Source organism: Trachymyrmex cornetzi, unplaced genomic scaffold, assembly GCF_001594075.2.
Source record: "Trachymyrmex cornetzi isolate Tcor2-1 unplaced genomic scaffold, Tcor1.1 scaffold346, whole genome shotgun sequence".
Classification (NCBI taxonomy): Eukaryota; Metazoa; Arthropoda; class Insecta; order Hymenoptera; family Formicidae; genus Trachymyrmex; species Trachymyrmex cornetzi.
Genome location: NW_017298173.1, coordinates 172,861 through 185,262, shown reverse-complemented (window position 1 = coordinate 185,262; position 12,402 = coordinate 172,861). Strand labels below are relative to the sequence as shown.

Genomic DNA, 12,402 nt, shown 5'->3' with positions numbered 1-12,402 from the left:
TGTCCGGCATACCTACGGGCGCCGATTCACCTATTATTCGTGGGATTTGACATATGCGTAACGATGCGATACGCGCATATGTACACGAGAAAATCGTCGCTGGCAATGTGCGTTGACGCGCGCGTAGATATCCGGGATCAACGATGAAATATATCGTGCGGAAATTTGATCCTCGATAAACTTTCCATGTTTATACTTTGTTGTCTCGAAATTGAGAGAGAGAGACGGAAAAAGAGGAGAGGAACAGATTTTTAAAGATCTTTTATTAAATAACCAATACTTTTACGTATAATAAAGAAAAAGTACTGTTGTCTCGAGAAGTGGAAGCGCAACGGGAATTAATTAAACTTTCCCCTATTTAGGAAAGTCAAAGGCAACGGATGAAGTCACGAAAGTTAGGTCGCTCGTTTCAGCTTTTAAGTTCCACAGAACGGTACAAGTCACACATCCTGTTTATCCTCCACTCGAGATTCTCTGTGTGCACTCTAGGACAGGTGATGCATTCTACGCAACGGTAGTCGTTGATGGTAGAAGCGACCACAGGAGAATCTACGGCGCACAAAGCGTAGAGTTATAACTTATTAGTTACTAGCCAGTCGTGGTCTAGCTCAGCAATATGACGAATGTCACGTAAAACATTTCTACATGAATGTAAATACAGAATATACGACGCATTGGAATCACCACACTTCTGTTAACTTCTGAAAAAAGGTCGACCTGTTTCAATAGTGAGAAATCGATGGAATTATAAGCATTACAAATTTTGTTCGAATTAAGCTTCAAGAAGTAAACATGTAATGTAAAAAATCTAGTCAATTTTAATATGACTTTGTTTTACCAATAATTTGATATAAATCACATTCGTTAAAATATTTATTGATAAAATGAAGAAACTTCATTAGCAATTTTTGTTAATCGTAAACTAGTAATTTTCATTAAAAGAAGAATTAATTCTAAATTCATAATTTTGTCAAAAGGATTTAAATTGGAAGGAGCTTATAGCTAGTTTTTCATTTAATCTCGTCAAATTTTTGTTTAATTCAGAAATTTTATGGAAACATATGGGTTACCGATTGCACATTCCGCAGACATCTATTATCGAAGTAGCTTATTCCATTACGTATTATAGAAGAAGCTCTATAATATTTTAATATTCGGATGTTTCAGCAAATCTCGAGTCGGGCGTAATTTGTCTCCTCATGCTCGTTGGTCACAGTCGCGCATATCGCAACGCTCTTCATGGAAGTGAACAAAGAAGAAATGTAGGTTATTTGTAAAACCGTCGATATCCGATGCCGTTCCTTTTTGCCGACCGAAAAAAAAAATGACTTATTTCCTATGTATGATTTTATTTACTCAATGTTCCTTTTGCACCGCCGTCGCGCACGCCGTTCGACGTAGTCATTTGCAATTGACAGACACGTATCGAATTTCGTGATCAACGTATGACATTTGTACGACAGCTTTCTGCATTGCGAGGAATGAATCTATTACATTAACGTTACATTTAATTAGACACACATATTGTTACAGATTTTATTTCTTTTTTTTTTTATTCTTTGATCCATATCTACATTTGTTACTTGTATGCAATTTATTTTTATTAACTCTCAAACAGGTCTCTTATTCAATCGATTAATTTATTAACAAGTTCGCATTCTGCATTCCCAAACAAAAACTTTGCTCTTTGAAAGGATATATTACACATGTGGCTGTGGTATTGTTATACATGTGTAGATATCTGTAGACGACGCTCTGCGACTGACCTGAATGCCTGAAGCGGTATTTGATTGAACTGAATAATGTAGGACGAAGGGCATTGATTCGCTCCCAGATAGTCGGTTCTCGGTATTCGCAGCGCAGTGCCGTAACTTCGAAACCCTACGTCGCAGGTTTCCCTTCCCTTCGAATCACGCTCGTATCGTACATCATAACCGAGTGAGCGCAAATTTCATTCACGGACAGGTACCGTGGCCAATCGAGCACGAACGAGAATCATCTGCGCGTCGTTCGAGAGAAACGTACGGCGTAACGTAATATAATTAGCGACACGGTGTGCAGTATTCGGCGGCCGAATTATTTCCATAAGGCTTAATTACTTGCTGCGAACTCACTGCGAATTCCAGGAATGTTGCGCGCATACCTTACACAAAATGTACGCCTGAACGACGATGTTCTTCGACCTGGAATTAACGTGTCAAGCTACATCCGTTTTTTTTTGTGCAAGAGCAATTTTCCTCCATTCTGAGTCTACTGAACACGTTTCGTCCATCTGTTTTTAGTTCTAGTTCCAGGTTCCTACATGTGAATTTCTGACCTCATTCATAAGACATGAACGTGCCGCAACTTCTTTAGATCGTAACAGGTACGGTCATTTGAGTATTACAAGAAGTATCAGGTTATAACATTCAGATATTTAGCATTTATATTCAATATGCCGGTCTCTTACATTTAAAATAGCTCAAAAAATCGAGTCTCTCAAAAAAGGGAAAAACTATTTTTTTTAATTTGGCAGAAAATTATTGATTGATGAATCAAATAATATTGGCAAAAAAATATACATACAGTAGAAGTTTGCAGCAACATTGGCTGCAATGTTACTGCAATACTGCTGAAACGTTGCTATGTTATTACAATACTTCTGTAATAATTTGTCTGAAAAAAACATCATAATTTAAAAAGGATGGTTTAAAAAAAATCGTTCTTTAAAACCATCATTTTTAAATCTTTTTTTTTTTTCAGAAGTTAAGTTAGTTCAGTTTTGATGATTAATAGGGTAATGTTTTTTAACTCATTTTCATGGTAATAACTCGAAAATAATATTTTTTAGTTGTGTCACTTTTATATATATATGTGCAGATCATTTAAACGATGGATCTGCGTACGAACATTTGCGGAAGATACATCTGCGTCACTAAGTGCATCACGTTGGAACAGCCGCGCCTAGTTCCGGCACGTACTACCATTTGTCGTTTAACAAATTTAACGCCCGGAACGGTACACGCTGCGCGACACAGCGATGCCCGTTTGCGATATCGTAAAACGTGAGGCATAACATCCACTCGGGCGCGTACGGACGATAAGCTTGATACCTGTACCAGAACGATGTGGGTCTCGCTATGAAATGGCCGGGGCCTGTTAAAAGTAGTCTTTCTAGATGCCTAGCGAGGGTTGCTTAAATTTTCCATTAACACCATCACATCCAGCCGTGATTTAAGTGAATTTTGTTGCGGGATTACGCGGCAAGACACTTTATCGACGTCACCATAAAGCGATTCCAGTGATCTCAACTCAAACGTGACTCCTCGAAAGTCGTTTTCTGTCGCAATTTAATTCTGCCGGAGTGAAAGAGCGGTTTTTGTTCAGATATAATAGGCGTTTTCATTATGCAAATGAATGTCTCCTTCTACTGCAGTCTCATGGTTCGAGCAGGTCATCGGCGAGAAATAAAACGGGACGTTCAGTCTAATAGAATCATTTAATATGCATTCGGAGGGAATAGAAAATATTTTTACATAATTATCACCATGCCGTCTGTAGCTTAAAGATATATGTTGGTAACATTTAATGAATGTATTTAAGCATGTATGCATTTTTTAGCGTTAATTTACTATTGCAGGGAAAATGTCTTATTCGAATATAGCTTTATAAATTAAATAAAGCCATAATTAATGTTATTAGTAAAAGTTAAAAACAGGATTTAAAAACAGTTTTTAAATTTTAAAATGTTTCTTTCTCAAAAACTCTCTTTATTTCTTTATAAAGTTAAGCAAATTTATCATTCGTTATCTTTGCCATCACGTCTCGAAGTAACTCTTAACATTACGAAATTTAGAACACTATCGGAAAACTTGAATCCATCGCGGATTTCGAAGTAAATGCGAAATATATATTTGGGTTAATGGCAAAACTCATCATACGAGTACGAATTTAGACTCTCAACTATGTCGTGAAAGTTTGTCTTCCAACCTGGATCCATCTATGTGCGGATGTATGCGGATGCAAATATTCGCTACGTCTTGATCGCTTCTGAACTCGCTACGAAATAATGAATTAATATATTCCAACTAAATGTAAATTCAGTTTCACGTTGTACGAGTTTAAGTCTACGAAATGTATCTATAAAGCACGCTAAATAAATAATTAAAATCGATGTTGCGAATCGATAACACGGAGCATGTTCCAATCGTAAGTATAATATTACAAAATTGTGAATAAAGAACAATGAAATTTTGCTATTAAAATGATTTTCCTATATTCTGGACACGATTATACTAGGCGTAAATTAAGAGTGTTTGCTGCACACTGAATTGCAATTAACGCAATACTATCTACTTAATATGTAAAGCACGTGTATGTCGATCTGAGACCGATAACGTTTGCCGGATATTACATTTTTTTATACGGGTACATTTGAAAGATATTCAGGTTAATGGCAGATCCGAGGTGATCTGTTACGCGTGCAGGGAGAAATCATCCTCTGATTCGTTCCCTCGCGCGAGTGTTCTGCATGCAAACGTGTGCTGTGGCCGCTTGATCGCCGCCAGCTTTGGAAACCACTCGTGCGGTAATGGCCGAATTAATATCCCGCGCATGGTTATGGAACCGCACGACCGGAATCTGGTATAACTCACTTCTGCCCGAGTTATTTTCTTCCAGTTAATTTTTGCGAGTATCGCCACTACGTGCTTCCCAGAGCTAGTGAGCCTTCGTCAGCTTTATCGTACTTTACACGTATTCGTAGAATTTTACTTCAATTACTAAAATAAAAATCTCTAAACTTTAGATTCGCAGAAATATTACATATAATAGTTTCTATGCGATAATGTATTAATACCATATTATTAAGTACTTGGAAAGTAATAATCCTGTCAATGAATGAACATAATGAAGGATTAAAATAGAGAAAGAAAGGAGGATTATGGAATACCATATTGCTTTATCGAAATAACTCAGCAAATATTTATGTGACATAACTGCTTTTACAAGTTTGTTAGCCACAGAATGATGTCAATTATGTTATGAGCAGAAGTTCTTCAGATATGCAGGAAGAACGTAATATTTACAAAAAAAAACTAAAGAGGGGAGGAAAAAGGTTGCGGTTATGAAGTAGAAGGGAGGAATATAGAATACTATTAATTAATTTACTTAAGATTATCAGATGTCTCAATTTTTCGTGGACAATCCTCGATTGAACTTCATGTCTCCGTAACGTTTGGTTTTTCCCAATTTTCCCTAAATGTTCCCCGAATTTGTATGTTTGAATTATTGGCACAAAAACAATATTATTATAACTTGTTTTAGTATGATTATACAGGCAATAAGTAGTAACACATGCTCAATTTCATAATTTTGTGATTATCAGTGTTCTAACACTTTAAATTTAACTCTAAATTTTTGGGAGTAAAATTTCACTCTCGAAGAGTGATAGTTGTGCCAGTCCGGCAAGAGTGAAATTTTCACTCTTAGAGAGTGAAAAATTACTCTTCGAGAATGAAAAATCACTCCAAGGGAGAATCAATTTTCAATCTCTGCGAAGAGTGAATAATTTCACTCTCTGAAAGCAGAGACTGAAGGTAAATGTTAAGTTTAGTCCCTCTACATCCAATTCATCTTAACGAAATTAGGCTTATTTGACCAAACGAATAGAAAAAAGCAGAGAAAAACGTCGTTGTGCCTCGCGAAGCGAGATATTAATTATTAAAGTTGATTTTTTAAGAAATTCACTCCTTGAAGAAGTAAAGTGAAATTCACTCTTGCCGAACTGGTGCAACTATCACTTTTCTTGGAGTGAAATTTTACTTTCAAAAATTTAGAGTGAACATTGTTTAGTTATCGTTGGAATGAACATTGAAGAATAACGTCTTTGGCTGTAGATTAATCTGCAGAGCGGGAAGACTTGAATTCAAATAAACCATTCTGCAAGGAAAAATCAGGAAACCAATACAAATCAATTACAAACCATTGCAAACGAAGAAATATCTCAGTGAAGCCGCAAAGGCGAACCGAGAGATGTTTCGGGAATAAGTCAGGAAGAGTGGAGAAAATAGCTTGGTATTAAAAGGATGCGTGTCAGGATTGCACTGAATAAACGTAGCTAGGTCGCAACTAATATCACTTTATTATACATCGCGAGTATAAACGGGTCGCAGGATGCGACATGCATGCGACGGGCTGCTGGTGGGCAACTATATATCACATGTAGGTATTATCTCTGGCCTACCCGTACTCCCCCTTCTTTCTATTCGATGTTCGGTTTTAGTTTTTCCTCGTTTCATTGTATGACAAAATAAATATTACAGTTTTTATGCGCTACTGACAGTACTTTATAAAATGACAACAAATATTGAAAACATTTGTATTATTAAATTCCAATTTACCTATCATACAATTTATTAAGCAAAATTAAACAATGTATTAAATAACATTAGTTTTACGTATGGATTACCTTTTCTCGTGTGCCAGCATATTTAACAAAAAAGTTAAAATCTATTGTAAACCTGATTTAATAAAAAAAAATCTAGTAACCTTATACACCGTATAAGTTTACACGCTGGATAAATGCACATATTTTGTTACAAAATTTTTTAGTTTAATTGTATTATTTATTTACAATATATAAAGACACTTTGTTTAATATTCTTTCATTTTAAAGCCACATTCAAGAAAAGATACCTCCAAACTAATTGAAGTTTCAAAATTAATACCAATATACTTCTCAAAATTGAAAGTGTAAATAGTACACACCTGTAAAACTGTCTGCAAAACTGAAATGTAGCTTTTACCACAACGCAATAAACACTAATGACCAGTGGCCATGTTATAACGGTTAAACTGTAAAGAAGTAATTTAATGGTTACCTCAGAAGAAGCAGTACAAATTGTACAAGATATCGTGGTGTCTCGCAATCCCCACCTATTTCATAACCGTCTTTTCTTCTATATACGTAGAATTTTACTTTAATTTTTAAAATTTAAAATATAAAATCTTTAGATACAAAAAATATTATATAATAATTTTTACGGAGATGCATCAATACAATGTTATTACTTTGAAAATAATAATGCTTTTTTAATAAAAATAATGTAAGATCAATTTATTCAATTTATTAAAATATTTACAATCATAATTTGTATTTGTATAAATAATATTTTAATTGAATTTTATATTTATTGTGTGTATTTTATAATTTATATATATATTAGATATAATTACTTTATGAATATAATGTGATAGTGATTTCGTGTGAATGAAATGGGTTTTTAACGGTTATATCTTGGAAATAAAGAACCTAGAGTTGCAAGACATTCGATGAAGACCAGCAAAATTTGCGATGTATACCAAAGTTCGTCGCGAACTTTGCGAACCAGTTGGTTGCAAGCGAATAAATTGCCGCGTCGTTTGCACTCCTGTGCGATTGCTTCGCAAAGCAAACTTCCTCACTTGTCTCTTCGAGGACCAACAAAGCGGAAACATTTGAACTCATAATCCTGTTCATAAATATAAATACCGAATTTTTCAATGATTTTGATTTGCCGTAATTTCAACTATCAATATTCCTGTATAAAAGAGCACGCGTTTTTATAAAAATTGTATCTATAATAATTAAATTTGAAAAATTTGCTTTTCTCAATTATTATATTTTTGTTAGACTTTTTTTTAAAGACAGTAATTTACATAAAATTTTTTATAATTAAAACTCTTTCTTTTTTTACAATTTCATCGCAATTAAAAAATGGCAAGGAAAGAATGGAAAAACGTTTGAACAGTAAATTATTGTTAAACCGATCGATGACCTGCAGCGCATCCTGAAAACACGCACACCTAATTATTTGGATATAACCGGTGCTCATGGCAATGCAGGATGCTAGAAAGGTATCGGGCAGGTACGCAACACGTCGACGTCTAGCTTCGGAACATCGCGTGGCCGTGGTGGACGCAATTTACGGGCAACGTGCCAGCACGCGAGGACCATAAACCCTTGTATACCGATATGATGCGATGGCTGCGAGCCACCGGGCTCCATTTCCACGCGCCGGATATCAATTCAACCATTATCGCTCGTTTGATTCCCGAAGGAGCGCGTCTAGTGGAGAACACTCACGTGTGCCACGTAATCGCGAGCCCTACACGCTGCATAACGATTTTGCACTGCACACTGCGATGTACGATTTATTTTGCTATTCGGCACACTTTATTAAATTATTATCAATCTATCTTATCGCCCCAAATAAATTGCAGCGAATAACTAAGCTTTTAGATTAATTGAAAAACTGCAATTTGAAATTAAGTATTTAAATTAAATATTTTTTGCTGGAAAAAATAATAACAATTTGCAAATCATTAACAAGACATCATTTATTTTTCAATCTAATCTTCAAGATATGTTATATCCATATAACACGCGTTGCATTAATTAGGAAGATTCATGATTTCATCGCAGAAAATTTTTGGAATAATGATTTTAGCATGATTTAGTAAATAATTCGGTTATATAAAAAATTAGTTTTAACGAATGTGTTATGAATGATTGCGGGCTTATTGAACGGGAGGAAAGACGCTCACAGAGAGCCCATCTCACCCTTGCAGTTTAAAACAAGGCGTCTATCGCGCCGGGCAAAAAATAAAATTTCCTCCACAAAGATTCCCGCAAGGACGGAGATCCAATAAAAAAGGCTGCAGAAGAATACCTCGTACCGTGTGAGCCTTTATTCTCATCACGTTGCAGGTAATAACTCGTCGCAGAAATTTCCCTCTCGTCGTGAAAACATTATCTATATAACCGGTACCCACGGCCATTCTATTTATAAGTGTTGCCTTTTCTGCTTCTCGACTGTCTTTCCACGTTCCGCCGTATCTCACTAATGGCTTATTTCTTATATGAGTCGAGAGAAACGGGGGAGCCGCAAACGGAAGAATAACAGGTACTATTGAAAATTATCATGTCTACTTTCGCGCAAAGTGCAAAATCTGCTGGGCGAGACTCGAGGAACAGAAATGTTTTCTCAAATGCATTCTTAAAGAAATGTAAAATAATATAATTAACATTTCTCGATTTGTTTTAAGTGTCAAACTCCATGTTGTAGGGATATGTATTTTATTTATTGTAACTGATCGAATTTGTTATACGTGAAATTGCACATTATCACAATCAATTGAAATTTCTGTTACAAGTTCATGTAAGAAATCGCTAATTCCTCATGCTGCTCGAAACAGTTACTATCTTTGTTAAGTTTGTCATGTCTTTTCGTTAGTTCGTTAGTCTCTTTATTACTTCCTAACTGCTTGGCTAATTGAATAACCCATTGTAAATTGAAATAATTCGCAAGCAACGAGTGTGAATAATAAAATTCCGAAATTGGCGAACAGAGTCTCCAATTAACAGTTCAATAAACTTTTAAATTGTTATAATCTCTTTTATAATCTCTTTTTCACAATTGTGCATATGTTGAATCTAACAACAAAGCTATTGTACAATTAAAACATATAAATGTGTTTATAACGAAAATCTACAAAATGTGAAATATGTTAACATTATACACTGAGAGAAAAATTTGTGGTATTAGTAACTATAATTACATATAATGTTAATATTGTTAATAATAAAAACTATATGTAAAGCTCTATCAAAAATATATGTATATAATTAGAAATCGGCAATGATATAATTATAGTTATTATTACCATAAAAATTGTTGAAGTTATTATAAATTACAGTTAAAGATTTTTTTGGGACAACCATGATATAATTTATACCATATAAAATAGTTCACCAAAAAAATATTTAACTATAAGTTATAGTAATTTTAACCATTGTTATGTATTTGTTGATAAATCTGTGTATGTATATATAGTTATTATTACTAATATTATAACAATAATAATCGTAATTATAATAATATATAATTATAGAATTATAGTAACAAAATTTTTCTCTCAATGCACACTTGTCATTTATTACTTTTTAATTTAATCTTTAATCCGTTATCAACTATGTTTTTAAACGGTCTTTCTAATATCTCCTTCAAATTACGCTTGATTGCATTTTTTCTCTTTTCGATTCGCTTGTTTTTTATTTTCAAAGAATATAATTATTACAGTACGTCTTTTTTAACGTGCATTCTGTAATTACGCGTGTTATCGCGCTTCGAATTACCTTTTGAATCAGGTCTTTCGAATTGCCCTTTACTCCGGGGAAATACCAAGAAACGAAGCTTATCGCGCTCTTGTTAGTGATAATGCGAGAACAAGAGAGCAGCAGGTCTGAGAGTAGTCGTCACGCTCGCTCTCGCTACTTGTTTCGTAAGTTTATTAACGTACGACTAATTAATCTCCAACGGTCCTTTTACGCCGGTCCTGGCGCCAACTTTCGCTCCGCTGCAAGACATGCGAAAATAAAAGAAGAAAGCAAATGCGTATGCAGCGAACACGGAAGTTCAAATTGAAATACGGTTGAAAATCTGACAGTTGGAGGTATATCTTACGTTCGCGCGAGGTCAAAGGAAAATTTGGCACGCGTTAATGAAATTCCAGAAACTACGGCACGATGTCGCTCTCGCGAAGTTCTTTCATTAGAGATATTCGATGAATTTCAAAAAGGGATTAGTCGTAAGAAAGAATTATGCAAACGGTTTGTGAACTTACAAGTAGTTAGAAACACACGTCCAAATATACTGGGAGAAAAAAAAATGGTTGCAATTACCATTTTTATTTAATTACAATTTAATTTATAATCATTTTTTGAAGCAACTGTACTTCTATAGTTGTTTTTACTATGCAAATATAATCAATTGTGCTATATAGTCACACTGGTTAAAAATTTTTAGCTTTTTCTCAACAGACTTTTTAATTATCATTATCATATGCATAAGTGAATGTTAAAAAAAAGTTACATTTACTATAATTACGATTGCATTTATTAAATAAAAATGTTGACTTTATTTATTATTTATATTTTGATATTCTATTATATTAAATATTTAGAATTATCGTATATTAAAATACAATATTTTTCATGTTTGAGAAAACTGTATTACTAGTTATTACTAACATTATAGAGAAATAATAATATTTATGTGCCTCTGACCCTCAGTATTAAAATATGAAATTTAAAAATTATCGGGCAAGCGAGAGTGGTCCCGCAGTAATCGTTTGCATAATCCTTTTGTAATACCGTGTATTTTCTAACTGCTTACATAATATCTCGTACGTTTCAGCTCAATTCGAGCCATCCTCAGCGATGTACAACCATTTATTGTATGCTTCGTGTGACCTATATTGTTGCCATTGCTGTGTGCAACTGGTGTAGTCTTAAGCTACCAGGTTTAAGATTGTTGAACCCGTTGCAAACATCAATGCAGATTACAAATTGTCTTAGTTTTAAAATAGAAATAATAATCATAAAAATGCAACTCCTAACTATAATTATTTTATCATATAATTATATTCACAAATACCAAACACTTCTCTTTGTATATTTGTGCATTCGTCACTCATGGGTTACGGATATAGTTTTTTAATAAAAGTTCCAGAGACGAAACTCATAAAATTGGATAACCATGCGATGGTGATGCGGATTTACAATTTTGCTCGTTTAAATTCGAAACAGGTCGCAAAAAAAAACTAGGACATTGTAATTTAGCAATAACTTTATTTCGCTGGGTTAATTCGACCGACAATTGTATGTATAAACGATTCTGCAGAGTTGGCATGAAAGCGCGTATTGTAATTAATGAATTGCAGCACGGAAACTGCAATAAATCGTTCTTTGACCGATCGAACGAGCCTACGAATTTTTAAATATGTTTATAGTATAAGCGAACATCCTTTGTACCTTTCCTCCCTCCCTCCCTCCCTTGGCTTTTCACCGTGTCTCTTTTAACAGGTGACCCTTTATTTGCACCGAAGCTAATTAGGGCCTACGAGCCCTAGGCGGGGCTAAGCGCGTGTCACTGCTTTTAAGTACGTGGCAAAGGGAGCTAAATTGAGAGACGGCGCCGCCATTTACAGAACGCATCACCGACGCGCGTCGGTCGATACGCAGTGGTTACTCCGCTTCAGAATGTAATCTGCGTATTTTGCATGCCGGGTGACAGCTCGGCGAAAAGGGGCCGTCAGAAATAACCATACGTTATGCCTATGTCACGTAGGCGCGGAATGTTTAGACTGGTATAACTTCACAATGCTGCCGCTCGCCTTCCGCCGTTCCACGATGTAATATTATGAAATTTATTTTAAGATGGCCTTTAGAAAAAAAGATCCAGCAAAATATGATACGCGTCCCTATCCGTTTTTCATTATTCGATACGAACAGATGTCTTGATTTATGAGACCTGCAGAAAAAATTCGGTTGCTGTATCAAAGGAGGCAAGGACGCGAACACGAGCGAACGAAGTAATTATC

General features: G+C 34.8%; 1 protein-coding gene across 1 annotated transcript in view; it reads left to right on the top strand.

Moving 5' to 3' along the window:
• nAChRalpha6 (nicotinic acetylcholine receptor alpha6) overlaps positions 1 to 12,402 on the top strand; it is a gene marked incomplete at its 3' end in the record, with an annotated part of 178,043 nt that overhangs the window by 43,998 nt on the left and 121,643 nt on the right. The window lies entirely within an intron of this gene.